Source organism: Artibeus jamaicensis, unplaced genomic scaffold (assembly GCF_021234435.1).
Source record: "Artibeus jamaicensis isolate MK-2021 breed Jamaican fruit bat unplaced genomic scaffold, CSHL_Jam_final contig_558, whole genome shotgun sequence".
NCBI classification, from domain to species: domain Eukaryota; kingdom Metazoa; phylum Chordata; class Mammalia; order Chiroptera; family Phyllostomidae; genus Artibeus; species Artibeus jamaicensis.
The window spans coordinates 790,496-811,251 of record NW_026521886.1 but is presented as its reverse complement, the minus strand read 5'-3'; the positions used below and the strand labels follow the sequence as shown (position 1 = coordinate 811,251).

Genomic DNA, 20,756 nt, shown 5'->3' with positions numbered 1-20,756 from the left:
AGTGGTTTCTTTAAAATTACATTTCTTAAAACAGATAAGGTGTACAAACTATTCTACAAGGTCCCTTTAAAAAATGGACTGGACAAAGCATTGAGAACAATCTGTACTGGCAAGGGGCGAAGATGATCTAATAGGTCTTTTCCGTCTCTAATTTCTGTGATTTGAGGATTTTTTTACTCCTGCAGTAATACTTGTGAGTTCAACAACTTCTCAAAACTATTATTAGTTACCAAGGAAACTCGAAATGTTTGCAGGAATAAATAAGCAAATGGACTGGACCTAAATAGCAGGATTTTCCTGCTTCCCATTTAATAATCTATGGTGGCATCATATGATCAATTCTTCATTCTCTCCAAGCCATTTTTGCTCACCTACTTGCAGCTCACTAGAGTCCCACAGCCAACTCACAGCACCCCATGTAAACCAAGACCAGAAGATCTATGACCAGCAGGAGATTCCCTATTAAATACAGACTTCCCTGCTTGGTGAAGAGTAAAAACCATGGCAATACTGGGGTGGGGTGGGGTGGGGTGGGATGGCTGGGGTGTGGGGGCGAGAATAATTGGGAAAACAGGCAGTGATTGACCTTGTGACACCATTTCTAGGGAAATACACAAATATTTGCTTTTAAATAACCCAATGTCTACACACGATTAAAATATATTTAATAAAGGTAAAAGGTAAGACATAATACACACATATAGGCAGAGTATGAAAACAATTGTTTTATAAATGTTTAGAGAAAGACTAAAAAGGAATACAGTACATCAAATTGTTAATAGTTGGCAGTATTCATAGAGCAGGACTAAGTATAAAACGTCTTTGAGTGTTTCACATTTTGCAAATTATCATGGGCATTGGACTATCCTGAAATTACTTTTTAGCCCTGGCAGGGACGCTCGGTTAGTTAGAGAGCTGTTCTGATAAGCCAAGGTTGCAGGTTTGATCCTCACTGGGGCAGCTGAAAGAGTCAACCAATGAATGCATAAATAAGTAGAACAACAAATTGGTGTTTCTCTCTCCTCCCCTTCCTCTCTCTTTAAACTCAAAGAATTAAAAAATTAATTTTAAAGCCACAAAATAGCATTCATTTTCATGTTAGTAAAGGGCTTTCCATTCTTCACTATTAACACTGACACTGTTGCTGTAATCAGCCCAAGTGAGATCTCAAGGGTAATTGGTCCCTGTTCTAAAATCAAAGTTAGATGGACTATGAATAAGAACAGCTGCAGAGCTCTAGAAACTTTAAGAATTATGCAGCTCTGGGACAGGAGATTTGGGCTGTAGAGAAGTGAGAGGGTCTATAGGTAAATCCAAGTTCTCTGGTCATTAACTGCTGGTGAAAAGCTCTCAGTGCTGTGTTAAGTGCCGTGCTGCCTGGGGATGTGTATTCTGTGGGCATTTATGTGTACAGAGTTAGGCAGATGCCACTTGGGGAACTGAAAGGAAGAGGGTAGTTAGAAAACTGCACTCGGCATGGAGAGAACATGCTTTTACCCCTCAGTCTTTCCTTTTGGCTCCCCGTCCTAAAACTGCCCACCTGTGTGCTCAGTCCCTTCGGCCTTTCTCCTAAATTGTGGGGCTGCAGAGAGATCAGCACTGGATCCATAGCAGGTCTGCCCAATGCTAGGAGGCAAAGCTGTTTTGCAAGAAGGATGCAAGTGAGGTGTCAGAATATTCCATGAGATGGAATACATTAGTGCCAAGGGTACTGGGGCACTCTGGCCAATTAACTCCAGCCTAAGGCTATGCAGGATCACAGAATTCTGCTTCTTCCCATGCTGTCCTGGATCTGTCTCCACTCTGCTCAGTTTCTCATATAGGACCGTGTTTATATTAGGAATTGTTGTTTTCCTTTGCATGTTATAGTGTTACCACATATGCTGTTATAGAGGTAAAAGAGCCAACATTTGAAGTTAGCGTTACCATCCCATATCCTGAAGCACAGCTTTCAGGCAGCAGTGTACATCACCCCTGAAGTGATGAAAGAGCCAGTAATAAAAATTGTGGGCAACTGCAAGAAAGATTCCATCAATTATGAATACTACCTCTCTGGCACTTATGTGGATGACTAGAAGACTTTACCAGTCCTAAGAAGAAACAAAGGCCGGGAGACAGGACATGAAAGAAAATAAGAACAGTTACTTCACAAAGAACAACTAGCTTTGACATGCTTAGTAACATGTTAATAGTATTTTAAAACAGTTAAATAATATGAATATTACAGATATTACTAATACTAATTGCTGTGGTCACTGTGATAACTTGGTGTTAGTTTGAATCGTGAGAAATTGTTGATATTCAAATGTTTTTGACTATCTAACAAAAGTGACTTTATACAGTTCAATCAAATCAATACGTCTTAATTGTCAGCCTTGCGGCCTACAAACCCTTCTTCCACATTAGATGGTAATTAGATTGGTAGGAAAATTCCTTTGTACTATTTCCAAATAACAACTTAAACCTACTGCTGATTCAGATCATAAATCCAGATTACTAGTTGAAGAAAGGACTTTGATTTGTAGATATGATTATTTGTAAGAAATTCCTGATTATAAAATAAGAAGAGTCGTATAGCAATGGTTGAGTAAAACTTTCAGTAAAAGGAAGTAAAATTTTCTTAGCCAAGACTGAGGTGCAGTGGTCATAACTCTACCCATTCTTTTCATAATAAATATATGTCAGAAGTCAAGAGAACAAAATTACATCTCAAAGACAATGTTGGTAGAAAGTGGAAAAGAAATAAAAGTCTACTCTTCAACTTATAGGGCCAATGGAGCACAATGCCAGTGGCTGGCTGGAGTTTGTCATTTGGGAAACTGTCATAACATTCTAATTTCATCAGAACAAGACACGTTGCTAACATCATCAAGAAGACTGCCTTAGTGAATAGACAGATCCAAGTGAACAACACACTCCCTACAGTTAGTCAGTGCACAATCAGGGCAGCTCAGTGTGCGGCCTGGGAAGAGAGTCTTGGTATTCTTAGTTCAACATTCAGTCTGGAAAATAGAGATGCAAACTGCTCAGTTAAATCAGAACACTTCTTTACCAGCAACACCTTTGAGAGAATCTTAAACCATTAAGAGAAGATGGGAGTAAGTCTGGTTCAAATCCCTGCATTCATTACTCTAGTAGCAGTGTGACTTTGGTCAAGTCATTTTAACCTTTCCAAATGTGTTATCTGAAAAGTATGATTAGCACCACCTCAAAATGTTTTGTGCAGGTTAAATGACAGACTACATGTAGAACACTAAGTACAGTGTTTGGTGTGCATCTGAATTAAAAGACCAATAAATGAGTTAATATTGGCTCCTACAGAGAGTGTTCACATATTGCAACCTCAGCTGGAACACTGAGTCATAACTGGGTTAGAGACCAGTACTACAGGGCACCAGGCAAGGCACAGGAGTAGGAGTCCTCACCCTTCTTTCTCTTGCTACAAAAGCCCTAGACAATTCTTGTATCCACTTAAATTCTCCATTTCGCAGTTACCCAAGTGGGAAAAAAAAAAGGAGGAAATAATACTGGCAAATTTTACAGGGAAACTGGAAGTCAAAAGAATGAATATAAATGCTAAGGGCTAAGCATGAGTACAAAAAGGTGAGAAAGAAATAAAAGGCAGTGTCAAATGTTAAGAAACCTCTGTACCCACCAATAGAAAAAAGGAGGCAAAACAAGTTACAAATACCAGCATGAAGTAAAAGTAGTTTGTGTTACCAGTTTGGAGCTGAGATTCAGGTGCTTATGCTTCATGTAACTTTCATGACAATAATTTCATCTTATTTGCAACAAAAGAAATCTAGCATAAAAGTCTCAAAAAGGATGTTTAGTAAGCACAACACAAGCATGAGACTAAAATGATTCAAATGCACTTTACAAGTATAAAGAATAGTAAAACTGACAAACCAACATCTAAAAGGTTATTACGACACTGCTAATCAAATATTAAATTCAGTTGAAGAGGATGGTCATTCATCTCTTAAAACAGTATATATGAAATGTAAAGGTTAGTTTAATTTAGGCTTTCCAGTAGGTAGGCAGAGTGATTAAGTGAGCCCATGGTTTAGCAATGATGACACACATTTATTTTTATGCCCTGTATCTTTTTTGCACACCATTTTCACTAATTTTACATTCTCTGCAACCAGACTTTCCCTGCTGCATACTAAAAAACAAGCACACTATTTTCATTATTCTTGTGTGACAAAATATAAGGAAACACTAGTTTTATAAACATATGTACATCATAATAGGAAGCAATCTTATCTTAATGTAATTTAAAAAGAGTTAAATAGACTCAAGTAACAAAAACTACTCAATTCCTATGAAGCTTGCCAACAAGGCAGCCACATTTCTAATTTATTTAGCAGATTCATATAGTTGGCTGGTACTTCAGAGATTACCTCTCTTACTGATGTGCAAAGTAATTGGGAGGCTAAATCTCATTTATCAGATAAAAAGGATTTATGTAAGTAAATCTGCCCCATACTACAGGGTAACAGGCTTAATTCAGTAATATTTGGTCAGTTTCCTTGTTCTGCTCATATCTTTATTTTTTATTTTGTTGCTGGTGGAAGAGAACAAGTGGATTAAAGCCAGTTCTAAACTTATTTTTATACTTTGTCTTGAAAACACTTAACTTCTTTAATAAATATTTTCCCTCCCAAACAAACTAATTAGTTCTACTTTCATTAAAACACAGGAAGCAGAAATGAGGGACGAAGAGGTTCTTTCAGGAAAAACACTGAAAAAATAAGATTTCATCTGGCCTTCCCATCATCACTTGAAGAATTGTTTCGTAGTTACATCATCAGGAAATAAAATACTATCCTCTGAGGACCCTTACTCTTTACAAAGAGGAAAGAGAAAGTTTGAAGTCTAAGTCCCCCCTAGAGATGTCTCAAAAAAAAAAAAAAAAGACTTCTGGCTTTCCTTTTCTGACTCCCCCCAGCAATCAAAAGACAAATGTAAAAAAATGCATTTACAAAAGTTTAAATAGAAAAACTGTGTGTGTGTGTGTGTGTGTGTGTGTGTGAAGTACGTGATTGTCTAACCACTATGCTGTACGCCTGAAGCTAATTCTAAATATTTAATATAAACTAATTAAAAATAAAATTAATAAATTTAAAAATATTTAATAACAGGATGTGTACTTAAGAATCCAAAGCAATAACAGAAACTTTAGAGCTCAACAGCAGAGGAAGAAAAGTTACAAGCGGATTAACCATGAACCCAAAGCAAACACTTGGTTTGTCCTGCAGGAGGGCTCCGGTGTCCCGGGCCCGCCGCCCATTCTCCGCGGGGAACCTGGGACCCGGGGTCCTTTCACACGGTCTCCGCGAGGACTCCGGCGCTCGCTGCGCTGCCGCCGCCGCGGGCTGGCTGTCACCCGCGCCCCTGCCGTCCCCGCCGCACACGCGGAGCGCCTTATAAGGCAGCGCAGTGACGTAACGCCCATAGGCCGGGCGCGCTCAGCGCCCAGCTCGCATTGTTCGGGCGACTCCCGGAGCGCGCACAGCTCGCTCGCGGCAGTGCGGCGCGACTGCGGCCCCAGCCCGGCCCCGGCGAGGGGAGCTCAGGTAAGCCGAGAGAGCCGCTCTGCTCCAGCAAGGGGCACTACTGTCAGAATGCCAGATAGTCAGTAGGTGGATTTTAAAGGTGTCAGCATCATGAACTGCAGACAGGTTTCGAAAAGCGCGTCCAGTGAACTCTAGGTTCAAAACATTTTCCAACTGCTACAAAATTTGAAAGTAAAAGTTTTCTTCCATGGAGAAAACAGACTGGGATTTAATTTTAAATGATGAGAAGTGGGGTATAATTATGTATTACACAGACTTCCCAAGTGAGCTACACATGGAATCCTACCTGCATTAAGAAATCTTTGGGGAAAGGGTGGAGGGGAGTATATTTGCAATACAACTCCTGATCTCTCCCCTCGGACTAGAACTCCCTTAAGTTTTACAAGAGCAGAGTGTGAAACACTGCCACATGGTAGTGGATTTGTTAGTGAAACACCCCCAACCCGCCCACACGCCTTTTGTAAATCTTAATATAAAAGACTAAAAAACTCCTGCTGGGAATACAGCTTGTAATTAAGAGAAATACAAGTCTTTAAGTTACAAAAAAAAAATCTTACATACGCTATCCTGTCTTAAACGTGTACGTCAGTTTGCAAAAGGAAGTAACAACTATCACAGTTTTGAGCTATAACTTTTTACTTCAACTCTAGTCAGTGAATAAATGACATACTAAACTGAAAATTAAAGATAAACTAGTTTCTCTAGAGTAAATTTTGGGCAATAGTGTATTATGTACAAAACTAATTTAAAAGATAAAACCTATGGGAGACTTTTGCTAATCAGTGGCATTTCAAACCACAAGTAGTTACACTGAAACCCTGAACAGGCTATTGCTATAAATGAACCCATAAAGTCTGATAATTGAACACTTAGTAGATGCTGAAAATCTACACATTTTACAGAATGAAAATAAGCATAATAGCTAAAATAAAATATGTTGTGTCAAGTGAAAAACACTGGAATTGGAAATGAAAATTGATTTATCACTCAAACTTTATTTGATTTGAACATATATTGTAGAACAAAACTTTTAAGCAATTGTGACAGAATTATTCCCCATTTAAAATAGCCTGTTTTATTTATCATTTGAAACATCATATTTTTATATGCTTAAATTGGGATATATCTGTGTTTCTAGTAATTCCTGTGTGAGTTTTTTAAAGTATAAGACATTGGTGCCTACCATTTTTGCTTCATAGGATTTTGTTTTTGTTGCTAATTTTGTTTAGAGCAATACAAGATTTTGGTTTTAGTATTCTAAAAGAGAAATTATATGTTATTTGTCCTGAAGATAGGCTGTATAAACTATAGGTTAGTAACAAGAAGTAGAATTTTCCTAAAACTATTATTTCAAATCTAGGGAAGCCTACCATAATGAAAAGAGAGAGGGACCAACACCCAGGTCACTGTGGAGAAGTATGGAATATGCAATAGAAAAGTTGTTTATTTGATATAGGCTGTAATTGGAAACTGAAAAATTCCTGCCTTGGGAAAAAGGTATCCCACCCTTTTGAATCTAACGGAGGAGGAGGGAAACAGAAACCATCAATTATTGTTCCAGCTATACCCAAAGTACCATCTGTACATAAACTGTAGCTCGACTGTTGGAAATCATAACCTCTATCAAAGCTCGAACAGCTGTGTTTCCCAGAGTCTGCATTTTATTTTTTAAAACAGGCAGGCATCAATTTTGAAAAAAATTTAAATGACACACTTCAATATTCCATACTGTTTCCCTTTTATTAACTTAAAAGCATGTTCAAAGAAAATCATCCATGTAAGACCTCTTTTACAACTCGAAGTTAAACAAGGTTTATCGTGGATATGCAATGCCACACTGGCTCTCTGAGTGAGCATTTCTTAGTCCTTCGGGCAATCTATATGATGGAAAAAATGTTATACATAGAATTAATGTGACTTTTTACATTTCCAAATAAAGCATATATTGATTTTATTCTTAATTAAATTCACTCGCTCTCTTATGGTGATTAAACCATAAAACTGTTAAGCCACTGGTATCTTTGTGATATTTTCCTAATGCTGTGATGGAGTCTATAGTAACATCCAATATAAAAACATGAATTAAGCTTTGACCTTCCTAATTTTCAAGTCCACTTGCAATTACCATTAACTTGCTTTCTCAAAAGGCTGTAAATTTTGCTTTAGGACTCTCTGCTACCCCCTCCTCCCCCATTTCCCAAAAGTGACTTTGGTAATAAATGTATTTTGAGGTAAAATAAAATGTGGAAGAATAAAATTCCATTAGTTCTTCTTAGGCCATGTTCTGTCTATATCTAGTGCTTCAGGGCAAAGTAAATGCTTTTATAAGATGAAGAGAGGAAACAAAACACAGCCTCCTATGTAAGGGGAAAAGGAAGGGGAGCAGGAAGAGAGCTGTGTATAAAAGACTGGGTGTTGTGGAGGGATAATCTGAGGATATAAAGAAATATTGGTTTCAACCTGCTTTAGAAACTGAAATCTGTTGTTCTCATAGCCAGTCATTATCTTTTAAAACATCTAGCACATCTTACCTATCCTCTTGGGCATATCATTAATTTTAAATGTCTTCAGAATTTAGTTTGTATTTGACTATGAATTTAGCTTTAATTTAAACTAGTTTTTATAAATTATGTTTAAATAAGGATTTAGAGATGAAGAGACACTGCATGCATATACAGCCAGCATCACAAACTTTTGAAGAAATATTTCCATGACTGCTTCTGCCATCATTACAGTGTATCTGGGCCACCAACCCAATCCTTAAGCTTGATGTGGGCTATAAAGCTTTTTTGAACCTCCTCTGGCCGGTCAGTTTCTACTTTGGATGTTAGATACACTAATTCCTAGCGATGGTCACCAACACTGTTGTAAGCACTCCTACATCCCTTTTTCTTAAAAACAGAGTTGGTATTTTCTCTCCCTGGACTCACGCACTAACGTTATCTCTGACTGGGAAAGAAAGCCTGGCAAACAAAAGTGGGAAGGCTCACCAAGGAAAGTCCCTTGGTTCCTTTTCAGATATGGGGACGTACTCCCCTGTTCATGACTGTTCTCTCAGATGCTTTAGCAGATCAAGACAGGACAGCAGCAGTATTAATTCAGCCCAAGGACAGAGACTAACACATTAGTAGTCTCCTTTCTCCAGTCTGACTAGCCTCACATTCCTATGCCCCACTGGTTCCAAAATAAGATTAGATCTTAAAGACACAATTATTATCTTTTTATAATAAGCTTGGGGAATGACCTTTGTGTGCTGGAGAGACTAGTGAAGTGTGTAGAGGAGTAAGTGGTAAGTGTATTATCGTCACAGGTAAGGGTGCAGACAAACATACACCCAACTCCTTGTTTCTGTTTATGATAACTACTGATTCTAGCCTAAAGGACAGTTGCTACCAGTAAAAGAGAGCATATATTACATGAGAATACCAAACACTCAACTCCACAGATGTACACACAAACACACACACCTGGCAGGAAAACTGTATAGCTGTAAGAGGCCTTGGAGGCCATCTGATCCAAGTGCTTCACCTTACAGAAGAAGCTGATATCCACAGTGTGACTTGCTTCAGACACAGCTTCTCAGAGGCAGAGCCAGGGCCCCTTGATTTTGAAGTTACAGCCTTTGGTTTCTCTGTAAATTAGTGGTAGGAAGAGAATAATACAGAAGCCCCAGAAGTCTTGACACTGTGAGTGTTAATTTGGATATAAAACCCATTTAAAAAAGAAAATGAAAGGTTCAAAGTTATTGTTAATAAATATAGGCAGCAAGAAGGCAGAGGGAAAGGAGGGAGGTGAAGTCAGTGTAGTTCAGCCAGGCTGCAACAATTGAAAGGGGGTGATAAAGTGAGGACAGAGAAAACAAATGAAGGTACATAAAGGTTTTCAGGATGGCAAAGCTCACTGTGCTTTGAATCTGAGAGGTGCACTGGAAAAAGTCTGTGCTCTATAGTCAAAGACGTTTATGTCTGAACCACTAACTTGACAAGTGACTTTTTCTCTGTATCTTCCAACTAAGCATTTTGCATTCCCCAGACCTCCCCAACTAGCAGGTTCTCTTTCAAACTTGAAAGTGACTTATACTTTAAAAACAACCCCCCAAAAACAGCAGAGGAAGTTTACTCTGCTTTACCTTATCCCGCTTGCACACTCTGCACCTCTACATGACATAAAATTACATATTAATTGCTTATTTGGTTATTGTCTGTCTCCTGGACTGTAAACTCCTTAAGGGTCAATTGTGTAACCAATTAAACCCTAGCACATAGAAAAGTACTCTAGCTATAGTCAGAGGTGTGTCAAAGGGTGTTTGATAAATGTACAAACAAATAAATTACAATGAGAAGCTTCTTATTTGGTAAGAAGAGAGTATTTCTGAAAACAGTGGACTAAGAAGGGACTCTTCTTCTAGATTTTGTCATGAGCCCAAAACAAACCTCTGCCACTATTTGAAGAAACCACATAGAATTGACTAACAAACTCAAAACCCAGAAACCATATTAGACTCAGACGAAGTCAAGACAGTCCAGTCTGCTTTGTACTGTACAATGCCTGTTGTTGAGGCAGACTAAGTCACATGCTTCTCTGCTGCTGCCCACTTCCGCCTACCTTACTTTAACATCCTCCCAAAATAATGAGAATAAAGGTGGTCAAAGAATACCAGGTGAATTGCCCTGGGACATGGAATGGACTCTAATGCAATAAAGGACCAGACTGTAATGGTTTGTCTTTACTGAAGGGTAGATTCCTCTATTTTTCCTAATTTCCTAATGTCTGTGCCTCGGCTAGAGACCCAGAAGATGCAGTCACTGGGCCCAGACAATTTGTCCTTACAGTAACTAGAAACCTTCAGATTGCCTTTTTCCAGTCATACACTTGGATTCCAAAAAGTTCCTGTGGGTAGTCCTATAGACCTACCAGATTGTACAGAAAACAAAAGGTAATTTTCCTGCATTTTTTTAAAGTTAGATAACTCCAGTGTCAACCTATAAAGCCAGCCTAGGGCTCATAACTCCTCAGAAGCAGCCTTGTGCTAAGCACAAGGCAGGACGATAGACCAGCAACTGAGTTCTCTATACACCACACCATGTCACTAACACAGCTCTACCTCTTAGCACTGACTGGCACTGTGTCGATGACAAGGACTAATAAGATCACCAGCTGCTCTTGCACAAAGGCTCGGTCATGGTCCAGGATCTTTTGACACACCTCTGACTATAGCTAGAGTACTTTTCTGTTCTTTCTTAATGCACTGATAAACAATATAGATAAGACAGGTCAGTTGTACATAAAAATTAAGTAAGGATAAATAGTGTGGGACTCTTTAAAAACATTGAACAGAATACAGTCAGTCTCCAAGCTTGCTTCTTACTAGTGACACTAAACTAACATGGGCAAATAGTGTTATCTCAATGGTAAGACTAAAGAGTAGGAATAATGGTTCATAAGTCCAGATTCTGCTCTTCCTGGCTCTGCTGTCCATTCACTGGGTAAGCTTCCTGTAGCCTTCACTTCCACAAACCTATAAAAAGGCAACAGTGTCACCCACTGTAAGTTCTCTCTCAGTGCTGGGGAAGACAGAATAGTGGGCAGTAATGAGGACAAAAATATAAGCTACTGATTATATCATCACTGAGACAATTCAGCTGAAGAAAATGGAAAGAATGTGAGGGAAAAAGTGTGTCCTCAAGCACAGAGGAAAGATGAACATAACTGCAGTTCATGAGCCTGTGAGAACTCTGAACCATTACACCAAAAGCAGCCTCAAGGATGAGGTCAGCCCTCCAGGACTGGCTGCTCTGACAGGAGCAAATCTGCCAGATTTATCTTATCTCATGGCCCACCAGTCTTGGAACAAAAGTTTAAAGGTGAACTAAGTTTCTCTCTCTCTTTAAAATTCTTTTTTTAAAAAGTGAATCAAAACAAAAACAAACCTCTGAGCAGAAATCCTAAGAGGAATGTAAAACATTCATCACATTTGGGTTGACAAGACTTAAGTGGCTGCTGCTATTACATTTAAAGAAAAGGAAGGAGCTGCTTGGCCTAGGAGATTGGGGAGAGCATGAGAAAGTTCTGGGGGTTTGTTTTTGTTTTTGTTTTTTGCTTAAGACAAAGGGCTATGCAGTGAGATGCTGTGCAAGTCCGTTGGTCTACTTGTTAGTCTATAAACTGGGAATGGCAGAGGAGGTAAATTCACTGTGGAATTTTGTGAAAATTAATCTTTTGCTGATAAAAGGAAGATTATCCATTCCTTAAAACTTACCAACTTACTATAAAGATGTTTAAAAACTCATTATTAAAAGACATACATTATATTTGAGGTTACATATTATCCTTCAGGCTTTCACGCAACTGGCTATATGGCACACTAAAATATTTCAGATAAAGTTGAGAACAACCTTGTCAAGTTATTTGGAGTTCTACTCATTTCTCCTAAAATTATGCCTCACAAGGTTCTTTAGTCCCATAAAATTCATTGGGTTGAGCAAAGAAGCAAAGAATCTTAGGCAGCAGCGTTAAGATTCTCTGGCTATATTTCCTGCATCTGAACTTTATTTAGATTGGTCTCTAAAGTGACTTCCTCACTTCACTGAATGGTTCTCCCTCCTGAGAAGTGACAAGAACAAGAGGCACAACACCTTTCTTCTGCTCTCGTCGTAATATGTGAATTCTGAGAACTTTACAGTCATTCAGCTTAACAGGGGTCATGTTCCCCTCAGAAATGGTTCTCTCCCCACAATCACTTGGTCATCAGGTATATAAGGAGCTCAGACCCATGGGCGGGGTACAGGGGTATTACATCTTCAAGGAGCTTACAGTTAGTTTAAGAGCAAAACAAATTAGAAAGTGCTGTAAAACAATATAGAGTATTTGCATCACAAAACTGTAAGGGCTGTTGGGAACCAGAAAGTGGGAATCAGCTAGGGTCAGACAAGTTAGGTGACATTCATGGAAAAGATGGGAACTGAAATGTAAGTGGAGGCTACTGAACAGAGCATTCCAAATTTATTCCTTGGGAGTCTACTGTGAAAAGGGCATATGAGGTAAAAAGAGAAAGGCTTGAACCACGATCAGAAAACCCAAATTCTGATATTTAAAACAATCTTGCTCTGGCTGGTGTGGCTCAGTGGATTGAATGCAGACCTGCAAATTAAGGGCCCACTGGTTCGAATCCCAGTCAGGGCACATGCCTGGGTTACAGGCCAAGTTCCCAGTAGGGGGCGTGGGAGGCAACCACATATTGATGTTTCTCTCCCTTTCTCACTCCCTTCCCCTCTCTAAAAAAATTAACTAAATAAAAATCTTTAACAAAATAAAAACAACCTTGACATTCATAGGAAGACACCTTAAAGTGACAGTTAAAGTGAAAAAGCAGTTGGCACAGTGGCAGAACCATACCAGCCATTCAGTAAATGGTACCCTATTACACTCCAGTTATGTCGGCCGCCCACAAAAAGGTGCTCCATCGTCATGGGGGGCTACAGGCTTCTGCCAGGCTGAGGCAACAAGGCATTGCCAAAGAAGAAGTGCCTGATAGGATGCAGCCCTGAAGAGCTCTTGTTCTCTTACATGCAGCCATAAAGTGAAGTAAAAGGTTAAGCTTATTGGAGTAAATCCATGTCTGTAGTGCCTAATCTCTCTGAAATAACCACTCTAAAAACTAAGGTTATCCTTTATCCTGGTTTCCCTGATAGAAGGAAATTCCTCCTATGAGAAACCCACAAGTGTTCCTAAATATGTTGCCTGAGATAAGAAATAAGATACTGAGTAGTTAAAGGACCAAAAAGAGCAAAGGTTTAAAAGCTAGCCTGAAATTTCCATTTTACCTGGAAAGTCCTACCATGACTGAGAGGCACACACACAAAAACAAACACCTAAAACAAATCTTACAACTTGGGCTAAATATTGGGCTGGCCCAAAAGGTTGTTTGTGTTTTTTTCTATACAATGGCTGTAGTAGTGCTTAGTTGTCTTGAACTTCATTCGAAACAATTTTGTTAGATTTTATTGTGGCAGCTGCCCTACCAGCATGCATTAAAACAAAAACTTATCAAAATTGGTGAATTTTCGTGTAGCCATTTTAATATTGAAAATGCACAACCTTTTCTGCATATTATGGTTTATTGTTTCAAGAAAGGTAAGAAGGCAACTGAAATGCAAAAAAAAAAAAGATTTGTACAGTGTATGGAGAAGGTTCTGTGACAGATTGAATGTGTCAAAAGGGGTTTGTGAAGTTTTGTGCTGGAGAGTTCTCTCTGGATGATGCTCCAGGGTTGGATAGGCCAATTGAAGTTGATAGCGATCAAATCAAGACATTAATTGAAAACAACCAATGTTATACCACACAGGAGCTAGCAGACATACTCAAAATATCCAAATTAATAAAGTTATTGGCCAAAATGAAAAATGTGTCTTTCATTTCACACACAAAAAAATTAAACAGACGTTTTGGCCAACCCAATAGCGTGTATCATATCCTAGACATAGATAATGAAGATTCCCTTTTTAGAAACTAATAGTCTCAATACTGCTTCCCAGGTGTTAACTGTACTTTCAATTTAGCATAACATTTTTAGTGTCAGACACTCAATGATTTACTTCTTTACTTTTACAGCACACTTATAATCTTGACCCAGAACAAATGTTTGACATATAAAGAACCAAAAATCTGAATTCTGTGAAATTCCAATTAGAGTTTTCATATAGTTATGAACCATTAAAACTTGACAGGTCATAAAATCTCTTCTGATGGAATGAAACATACATTTTTAACATGCAAATTTGTACACAATGCTAAGGGAAAGAACTTGAAATATTTTGTGGGGGGTTTTATTTTATGGAACTGATATTTGAGGATCATCATTATCTTTGGAAACCTGAGAATAAATTGCATTGCTTTCCCCATGTTGCAGCTGCGGTGACAGGCAAATGACGCAGGGTCACAGAATTAATAGCAGATTTTGGTCTGATGTTCCCTGTCTATCGGAATACATGGCTCTTCTGAAAGTGGCTCTCCTATTGAGGATTGGGGTTTTGCTTTTTTCTTTGTTTTTAGCTGTGAATGAGTGAACTTTAAAAGTGAGGTATAGTGAAGCCAGTACTTTTTTCAAGAACACTTTTTTTTAACTACATAGTTTGAAATAGTTTGCTCTCGCTTAGAATTCAAGTCACAAGATATGGTCAGGGCAAAAATGGATGGGTATTCATGTAACACATACATGAGGGACACTATAGCCTTTTCTTCAATTCTGCTATAAACGGAGTTTTTCCTCACAGTTAAACATAACTAAATGGGTCAAAACTCTTGCTCAAGTACAAAACCAGCAACAGACCCAGGACCACGGGAAGTGAAGTGTCAAGTCATTGCTCTCGTCTCTAGCAGGCCTGTTGCTGACCACTGTAATATCTCCATTGACTTGCCCCTCACCACACACTGTCCTTTACAACACCCTCATCTTAAAAGAACCCAAATTAGGGAAGAGAGGATAGGATCAAACTCTGTGTTCATGAATTCTGTCTTCTTGGTGCTTGGAAGTGACAGAAAAGGAAAATGTAATGCAAACAACTCTGTTTGTTTGTGCTCTTTACAAGAGGACGTGTAAAACACAGACCACAAGAAAAAGGATCACTTACATTTCAACAGATTCTAGAATAAAAGCTGTGTGTAACTAAGCTTTACATATGGCCCAGTCTCTACCCCTCTACAACATCATGGAGGGCACAAAAACCAATCACCCTCAGGAGCCAGGAAAGGTGGGTGAGGGGATACGGGGGATACTCACTGGGGTTCATGATCTGACTGCTCAGCGGGAAGCCAAACCGGGCATCAGCCTTCATCCTCCAGTGGCCCTGACATCTAAATATACTACTCAGTGCTATTAAATGTTCACAGTTCTGTGTTCCCCTATTTACTGATTTACTGTAGCTAAAATAAAGTGGGAGATAAAAAGAAAGTTCTTTAGGTATAAAAACATTTCATATTTTATACTCTTTTGCTCCTATCTACCATTTCTCGTGGCAAACTGTATGACTTCAAAAGTCACAATAAAACCTAAGCCTCTGTTGTTGTGGTTTCTAAACTTCTGTAGTTTGAATTTCCCACTAACAAGTTAGGAAACTTTTGGTTTCCCAAGCATACCACATTAGCCGCTGCCTCTGTGCAGGCAGCCACACTACAAGGAGGTGAAAGAAAATCAGTGAACTCATCCCCTTTGGCACATGACTGGTCCCTGCTTTGGCCTTTTATGTTAAATCTGACAAACTGAACACCAGTAAATTAATGCATGAAAGCCAAATAAAGGAGGAAAGGCTTTTTCTTAAAGACCTACAGGAACTAGAGGCTTAAAAATTTATTTTGGCTCAGATAAGATTTGGAAACTTTTTATAAGGGAGAGAAGAAAGAAAAGCAACCTACCAAAAAATAAATAAGTGTTAAGAGAAGGAACTATACTAATCCTCCAAAACACCTATTTACAATATCTGTTTGAAAACAATCTGATCTGAGAAGGGAAAAAAAAGACTAATGGAAATTAAAAACAGAAAATTCTGCAGGTACATCAGAATGCTCTTCTGAAGAATTAATTTCTGTTTTCCTCAATGTACTAAGATACAAGATACAAAATGGATTTTGATCAATAAGAGAAATATATGTATTTTTTTTAGTAAGATAAAAAACACATATACTTTTAAGTGTTTATAGTACTATGCCCTTGAAGCCTGTCTGAGAAAAGGCTGTCTATTAAAAATATTTTCCAAGAATTTTAAGTTCCTTGAAATGTTTTATGGAAATGGTATTTATGACAAACCCACCTCCTCTGGGGAACATGATATGTTATTACTGGCAACGTCACAAATTTTTAAACCATCCAAAAATAATTATGTATTTATGCCAAATGACTAAATTTGCTTTATTATTACAATGATTAAGAGAATGTTTGCTAATGTCTCATGATCAAGGCTCAAAGTAGCCATGAACCTACAGAAAATACTGTGACCAAACAGTGGGTTGCCAGTGGTGGTGATTTTCTGAGCTTTTGACAGGCAGAATATTGCAACATGCAAATTCACTCAGAGGACAGAACATACATGAGATGGGAGGTGTGGATGCATATCATGGTGGTGAGAAACAGGATTCGGAGTTGGCATTGTGCTTCTGCCAATTACTAGCATTATCTTTGGAAAATTATTTAACATCTCTGAGCCTCAGTTGCTTATTTGTAAAATAAGGACAGTGATACTTGCCTGCTATGACTGTTTGCAGGACTGGCATGCTACATGACATATAATAATATGGTAATTATTGCTCAATAAATGGCAATTACGTTATTCACAGACTGTAAAGAGAAGAAACTACTTACCATGTGACTATTGCATAGTTACTCCCTAAAATGGTACCTAGTTCAAAACTAGAGTAAGTGTAGTTAAAAATTAAACCAATATTTATTGAACACCAATTAGGTGCCACGAATAGCTGACCAGTTACTGAATAAAACACACACACACACTCCTGTCCCCCTACTTCATGAAAGTTACATTATAGCAGGATAGACAGCCAGTGATCAAATAAGTAAAACATAGTAGTATGCCAGATGGTACTAGAAGAGATGAGGGAGGGAGTCCAGAAGCTCCCTGGGGAAGCAGCCAGTACAAAAGCCACAGGCTCTGTTGTGTTCAAGGAATAATATGGAAGCTGGTGCAACTGGAGCAGCGTGAGCAAAGGTAGGAGGGGTCAGGGAGCTGAAGAGGTGAGGACGGAGTGCAGGGATGAACAAATGAATGGTAAAAACATGGGATGGGAGAAAGAGGAAACTGTCGAGGTCAGTACTCTGTCTGGGCTTTCTGGAATGTAGCCTGGTTAAGTGGAAAGAACACATGCTTTGCAGTCAGTGAGTTTTTATTCTGGTTTGGTTATTTATGCTGTTTGGTAATTATTTAACCACTCTAAATTTTAGTGTTTTTGGTCTCTAGCCTCATCTGTAAAATGGTAAAAATAATAATTAGATTAGGATTCAGTAAATCCTTATATTTAATCTTCCTGGGCCTCAGTTTGTCAACTAAGAAAGTGCAGATGCTACACACAGACCTTATAAACACAGATATATAACTAATAGTCAAAGTGCTGTTTTAAAATTATAATAAAATAATATTACTTTTGTAGTTTATCTTAGTATTTAAAGTTTCAAAAGAACAGAAGTATGTGGCTCCTATTCTTGTCCCCCACCTGATAAAATACCCTATAAATTTTAACTGTTTTAGCATGGAGTAGTAAAGATCTATTTGGCAGTCACGTTTCACTTCCCTTTTCTGCCCCTGCTTAAGAACACTGGTCTAATGGAAGGATTACCAAGAAAATGTTTAATTGCAAAAATCAAGATGAACTGTGCTTATAGAAAGCTATGTTTTTGGATAAAAGAGGGAGAGAATAAGAACATTTATTTATATTTGCTTGTTTACTCACATTAAGACACTCTGAAAGGTCACATAAGAAACTAATCAATGGTTATGGGTTGGAGTGAGAATGGGCAGATGGAATAATGAGGTGGGAGAAAGAGACTTTACAATACACCTTTTAATATACATATTTTGAAATATGTATCATGTATTTAGGAATGCTAATCTAAAATCTAAGAGTAAAATTCAGACATGCTTGAAGAAAATGTTTTCTATAACTATGTTCCCATTTTTTTTTCTTTTTCTCTTTTTGTGCATAAACCCGGGTTGCCTTTAGTCCAGCTGTCTTTAACCAGGGGGTTTGGGGCCTCATAATGGGAGGTGCTGCTATGGTTTTCAAACATTTACTGAACCCAGTAACCACATCATTTCTGGCATCAGTAGGTAGAGGCCAGGGATGCTGCTAAACTCACAAGACAACCCCCGTAACAAAGAATTGTTTTAAAATGTCCACTGTGCTAAGGCTGAGCAACCCTGGCCTAAAATCACCAACGGTATGGCTGCCCATGTGCATGGCTGAACAGATGTGTGAATGGCCTGAAGGCAGATAAGAGTAAACAGGTTATGTAATGATACCTTTCATTTGGGTGTAAATTCTGACTCCCTCTCCCAGGTGACCTCTACCTCAGGCCAGTGCATTGTGGCTAAGGTGCTCTTCTGTGTTGTCTCACTATCAGTACAATTTTCTCCTAATGGTAACGGATGTATTATGACAGGCAGTAGGCTAGGAGCTTTTTTGTCTGGATTATTTTACTTAGTGTCTGAATGACACTATTATGAATGAGGATCCAATATTATCCCTATTCTACAGATGAAGAAAATGCAGTCGGATAGCTTGCTCTGTCACACTAGGTAGAAGTGGAGAAGCCAAGATTGAACTCTGAAAATTGAACTCCAGAATCTGAATTTCTCCCCCCAACAACTACCCCGCCGCCCATAGTGTTCCGTTGCCTCTTTCCTACTGGTGGAGCATTCAGTGTTAGTGAACATACTTGCTCCCTTTCAGTCATCCTGGCTGCCTCTTGCTATTCAGCCACCTGCACTGTTTACTGTTACTTGCTGTGGCAGTAGGGAATAGGCAGAAGAAGGCTATACCTTGGGGCAAGCAGGTAAGACTCAAAAGAACAGAGGTCACAAGGAGTACAAAATCAACCACAGAAAGGGGCAGGAAGGAATGGGGAGAATGATCAACAGCGAAAGTATTAGGAATCTGGGGATAAGCCCTATATCACTATCACCAACTGAAACTTAAAGGCAGCTCTGCATGCTATGTGCCAGGTGAGGTTTTCTTAGGAGTTCAAGAGCATGCACACACACACACACACACATACATACACACACACACACCTGTGACAATCCAAAGCTTCACATGCTGGGTAGCTTTCTGAATGCTTCTCCTTAGAGAGGGGCAAGGCAGCCAGAGGAAGGCATCATGGCTACCTTAGGTCCAGATAGGTCTTGAAAGATCAGGGAGGCACCAACCTGAAACTTTCAGTCTGCCATGGACCTGGAGTCTCAATCTAATGAAAGACAGGCTAGGTGTTTTGTGTGTGTGTGTGTGTGTGTGTGTGTGTGTGTGTGTGTGTCAGACATAGTAGTAGTAATTAAAATGGAAAATCTGGAGAAAAGTGTTATGCTGTCAGAGGACTCTTTTCTTAAATCCTCACCCAAGGATGTACTTACTGATTTTAGAGAGAGAGGAAGGAGAGAGAAAAAGAGGAAAGGGGAGAAAAAGAAACATTTATGTGAAAGAGAAACATGGACTGGTTGCCTCCCATATATGCCCCAACAGGGGATGGAACCTACAACCTAGGTGTGTGCTCCAGCTGGGAATTGAATCTACAACCTTTGGTGCACGGGACAACACTCCAGCCAACTGAGCCACCCAGCCAGGGCTGAGGACTCTTTTTCAAATAATTAAGAATGCAAAAGGAAAAGTGAGTAGGCTCTTAAGATAGTAGTGTATTCACAGTAATTGGTTTTTAAAAAGTTCTCTCTTGATAGCTATACTATACTACACTCAAAGCAAGACCAAAAAAATCCACCTGAGTAAATCGCAAAAAGGAAAAAATCCATCTGAGTAGATATTTTTTAATGACAAATTAAAATGTGGGGTGGGGAGGCACAGCTTAGTGGTGTTAAATGAACATCTGTCACCCGAGGGTTCTTTCTAAAAAGCTCCTTAGATGACAGTACAGTACTGAAGAAACGACAGCACGTGATTCAGGCTCAAAGTAGTTTCCCAGTACAGACTCACACCTGCTATCCTTTATTGTTACTTCCATGTTAGTTTCCGTGTTAGCTCCCATTTTCTCTCCCGGGCCTACACTAAGCACCTTTTCAAGTCTACCTGGCCCTTTGATTGAGGTGCAGAGAGACTCTCTTTTCCAGTCCAGAGTCCATGGTTTCAAACTGAAAGTAGTCTCCTTGTAGCCTTACTCCCCAAGCTCTGTGTCTGTTAGCTTTCAGACTGGTCTTTTTCTGGTTCTGAAACCTCATCTTTCAGTTTTTCTTTCTAGGAGAGCCTTTGTCTCAGTTAGTTACTTTGCTCTTTTTTTCTACTTTTATAAAAGAATGAGATTTGCCCTAAACCCAGGTCCCTCTGCTCAATTTGATGATTTCATGAACTCTCAAGATCCAATTTCTCTGTTAAAAGCTCCCAAGCACCTTATAATTAATAGGTCATCTGATTATTTGTATCTTTTTTCCTTTTCCCATTCTCTGGGGA

The 20,756-nt window shown here is 38.9% G+C and overlaps 2 protein-coding genes across 2 annotated transcripts in view; one reads left to right on the top strand and one right to left on the bottom strand.

Moving 5' to 3' along the window:
* Positions 1–20,756, bottom strand: part of CMSS1 (cms1 ribosomal small subunit homolog) — a 378,052-nt gene that overhangs the window by 312,568 nt on the left and 44,728 nt on the right. The gene's annotated exons all lie outside the window — the stretch shown is intronic.
* Positions 5,476–20,756, top strand: part of FILIP1L (filamin A interacting protein 1 like) — a 54,504-nt gene continuing 39,223 nt past the window's right edge. The window contains exon 1 of the mRNA XM_037160854.2: positions 5,476–5,582. The gene's annotated coding sequence lies outside the window, so the exon portion shown is untranslated. The remainder of the gene's footprint in view (positions 5,583–20,756) is intronic.